Source organism: Aptenodytes forsteri, unplaced genomic scaffold (assembly GCF_000699145.1).
Source record: "Aptenodytes forsteri isolate BGI_AS27 unplaced genomic scaffold, ASM69914v1 Scaffold27, whole genome shotgun sequence".
NCBI lineage: Eukaryota > Metazoa > Chordata > Aves > Sphenisciformes > Spheniscidae > Aptenodytes > Aptenodytes forsteri.
This window is the reverse complement of record NW_008794407.1, coordinates 222543-227324: the sequence shown is the minus strand read 5'-3', so window position 1 is coordinate 227324 and position 4782 is coordinate 222543.

Here is a 4782-nt window from a genome sequence, read left to right as displayed (position 1 = left end):
TGAAACCAAGCAAAGTGCAGCGATGATAGAACCAGACAAGTGCAGCGGTGATGGGACCAAAACTGGCTTCAGCATACAAAAAATCCGACACCACACATCATCTGCCCTGAAGGACTGTTGTGACAGATGGAGCCCAAAGTCATGGACTAATTGAACTCAACAAAGATTCTATAGGGATGGCCCATAGACTAAGGGAATGATATCTGTGTGTATATAGCAAAAGACAGGAAAAGTGGGGGTGGTTAATTGGGATGTATTAGAAAGTGCGGGGACCTGGGCATGACATAGATGGTATAGAATAAGGGGTAGATACTGTCCTGGTTTCGGCTGGGATAGAGTTAATTTTCTTCCTAGTAGCTGGTACAGTGCTGGGTTTTGGATTTAGGATAAGAATAATGTTGATAACACACCAATGTTTTAGTTGTTGCTAAGCAGTGCTTACACTGGTCAAGGACTTTTCAGCCTCTTATGCCCTGCCAGCGAGAAGCTGGGAGGGGGCACAGCCAGGACAGCTGACCCAAACTGGCCAAAGGGGTATTCCATACCATATGACGTCATGCTCAGTATATAAACTGGGGGGGAGTGAGCGAACGGCTGTGTGGTGTTTAGCTGCCTGCTGGGTTAAACCACAACAGTAGTGTAAAAATACTAGAGGCCATCAGGCTTTATTATTCCCAACATAATTAGCTTTTTTTTTTTAATGTCTTTCAGTTTGATGAGTTTCAATTTCATGAAGGACACTTACTCAACTCAGACTGTCAAATTCAGAAGACACCATGAAAAAAAGCCTGAACCAGGGAAAATATTGGAAATTTTAAAAGAGAAGTTTAAACTATAGAACTGCGATATTGTTCATTTTAAGCCATCTAATTTCATTTTCTCCAAACAAGTTAGTACATATCAGACAACTTTTTGATTGGTGTCAGATATTAAAGAAAATTATTAAGTTACTCGATGGCTTTAGAAATAAAGGGTGCCCTAGTACTTTTGCTGATTTAAAATTACAATGTCAAACATTAATTCTTCTAATATGTATATACTGTTATTTTAGTTGACTATTGTTATTGGCAAAATCTTCTGAGTACACACTTACTGAAGTTGCTCAGAGCTTCTAGAAGTATATTTTCTTATAATTGTCTCATGATTATTTTAGGCATTGTAAGTAACAAACACATCTGAACATTGATGAACTAATTAGAGAGGTCAAGACTGGTGTCAGCCTTGGCTGCACTGATCATGCCCTGGTGGAATTCACAATCTTGAAGGATATGGGCCAGCTGAAGAGTAGACTCAGGACCCTGAATTTCAGGAGAGCAAACTTTCAGTTGTTTAAGGAGTTAGTGGATGGGACCCCCTGGGAAACCGCCCTCAGGAATAAAAGAGCTGAACAGAGCTGGCAGATCTTTGAGAATATTTTTATTAGAGCACAAGAGCTCTCAATTCCCATGTCTAAGAAATCAGGAAAGGAAGTCAGGAGTTCAGCATGGCTGAGTAAGGACTTCCTGGTCAAACTAAAGAAGGAAATGCACAGGCAGTGGAACCAAGGACAGGTTTCCTGAGAAGAATATAGGGACACTGCCCAGATGTGTAGGGATGGGATCAGGAGAGATATGGCACGGCTGGAGCTGAATTTGGCAAGGGATGCAAAGAATAATAAGAAGGACTTCTATACGTACATTGGCCAGAAAAGGAAGATTAAAGAAAATGTACCTGTCCTGATAAATAAGACAGGAGAACTGGTGACAACCAACATGAAGAAGACTGAGGCACTCAACAATTTTTTTGCCTCAGTTTTCAACGGTATTCTCTCTTCCCACATCTCGCAAGCCCCTGAACCTCAAGGCAGGGACTGTGGGAATGAAGTCCCTCCCATCATGGGAGAAGATCAGGTTTGAGACCACCTGAGAAACCTGAACATACATAAGTCCATGTGACCTGATGAGATGCATCCCAGGGTCTTGAGGGAATTAAATGATTAAATGATCTAGTGGCCTTCTATGATGGAGTGACTGCATCAGTGGACAAGGGAAGAGCTATGGATGTCATGTACCTGGACTTTGATATGGTCCCCCACAACGTTCTTGTTGCTAAATTGGAGAGATATGGGTTTGATGGATGGACTGTTAGATGGATAAGGAATTGGCTGGATGGCCATGTCCAAAGAGTCACAGTCATCATCTCAACATCCAAGTGGAAACCAGTAATGAGTGGTGTCCCTCAGGGGTCCATACTGGGACCAATACTATTTAATATCTTCATCAATGACATAGATAGTGGGATTGAGTACACTCTCAGCAAGTTTGCAGATGACACCAAGCTGAGTGGTGCAGTTATTGTGCTTCAGGGAAGGGATGCCATCCAGAGGGACCTTGACAGGCTTGAGAATTGGGCCCATGCGAACCTCATGAAGTGCAATAAGTCCAAGTGCAAGGTCCTGCACCTGAGTCAGGGCAATCCCCGATATTAATAAAGTCTGGGGGTTTAATAGATTGAGAACAGCCCTGTGGAGAAGGGCTTTAGGATACTGGTGGATGAAAAATTGGATATGAGTCAGCAATGTGCACTTGCAACCCAGAAAGCCAACTGTATCCTGGGCTGCATCAAAAGAAGTGTGGCCAGCAGGTCGAGGAAGGTGATTCTCCCCCTCTACTCTGCTCTCATGAGACCCCACCTGGAGTACTGCATCCAGTTCTGGGGTCCCCAGTACAACAAAGACATGGACTTGTTAGAGCAGGTCTAGAGGAGGGCCATGAAAATAATCAGAGGGCTGGAACACCTCTCCTATGAAGAAAGGCTGAAAGACTTGGGGTTGTTCAGCCTGGAGAAGAGGAGGCTCAGGGAAGACCTTATTGCAGCCTTTCAGTACATAAATGGGACTTATAAAAAGATGGAGAGAGACTTTTTATGAAGGCCTGTAGTGATAGGACAATGGGCAACAGTTTTAAATTGAAAGAGGATATAAAGAAGAAATTCTTTACAATAAGGGTGATGAGACACTGGAAGAGGTTGCCCAGCGAAGCTGTGGATGCCCCATCACTGGAAGTGTTCAAGATCAGGTTGGACGGGGCTTTGAGCAACCTCATCTAACAGCAGATGTCCCTGCCCATGGCAGGGTATTTGGACTAGATGATCTTTAGAGGTCCCTTCCATCCCAAACCATTCCATGATTCTATGATTCCATGATCCGTAAAGTGATGATTGTATTAGTTTGTAATACAACAACTTTTTGTTTTTTTAGGATGAAACACACAGTAGCATTGTAAATAATGAGATTTCCCAAAATGCTCACTTTTGTATAATCTTTCTGAGATTTATCAATGACTAATTTATGTTGAGCACTTCTAAAAATCTGCTTGTCATATTTTATTGCAGCTAAAAATGAAAAAAAATAAGATAGCTAAATGCATATCAAACATGCAGAGGACAACTAGAAAAAAAAAGCACTAGCTAGAAAAATATATTTTGAAATAATAGGAATGTTAAAAAATATTTTTAAGGAATAAGTGAACATTATCTAACATATGTAAATAGTATTGACACTTTCTAATCTGGAGCCTGTATATTCAACCATGTAAATGATGCATACATTTCTTCTTCCTTTTCTTAAGTTGATGTCCTCACAGCTAAAATAATTTTGCTTATAAGTGCTTGAAAAGTAGCTCAATTTACAGAAATTATCTGCAGAATGTAATTGCCGTCTAGTATTCCAGGCAGCTTTGCCCATCTATGGGGAGAAAGAAATAGATAAGGGGGAAACATAAAAGACAAGCAATGAAAAAGAAGTGGAATTATAGACTGCTGAGAAGACAAACTACTGCTATCAGTCCTGCCAGTTCATGAGAAACTGATCTGCAATTCATGAATGTGACAAAACACATTCTCCGTAGAAAACAATAAAACACCCAGACGACAGATAAATAGGGACAGAAGGAAAGGTGCCCTGCCCAGCTGCAAACTGTGAATAGTATTTCCACTTAGGCAGATCCTTTGTGTGTTTACAAAACAAGGACACGAAGAATGCAGGAATAAGAAAAAAAAATCCCTTTTTTACAATTTAAAAAATGAACCTCACAAAAATGAAGAGGTAAATGAAAAATTTTGAACTCATATATGATCTTCTGATAACTGGGGAATCCTCGAAGCCTTGTACTTGAGAAGCTATGAGAAAAACTGTTTACTTTTTTCTTGTAATCTAGGTTTCTTTCTAGCTGATAGAAGCTGAGATTCTTTTATGTGGTTTATTGTTGTTTTGCTTTTTTCATAAGAGTAGAGGTCCTGTGATCCTTTATCTATGACTCTTTTTTTGTCTGTTTACTCCAAAGTAACCAGGTGTCTTTTTTTCCTTCTTTGTATTCCCATGTCTTTAAATGCATTGGATGGGAAATTGCTTTTTCTCCTCTCTGTTGGAAATGCAGGGGTGTTGTTTTGCTTCTGGAAGCAAAGAAAGGAAACTTCATGGATCAGACTGAGTAGAGTTTTTATGATTCTAGGCATTTTAAAATCAAGTCAAAAGGTGTCTTTTTTTCCTTCTTTGTATTCCCATGTCTTTAAATGCATTGTGTGGGAAATTGCTTTTTCTCCTCTCTGTTGGAAATGCAGGGGTGTTGTTTTGCTTCTGGAAGCAAAGAAAGGAAACTTCATGGATCAGACTGAGTAGAGTTTTTATGATTCTAGGCATTTTAAAATCAAGTCAAACAAGGAGTGTGAGAGGGAGATAGATTTGGAGCCCCACACCCTACTGTCCCTGAGGCAAAGGCAGTAGATGGAGGCTCCGCGAGAAGC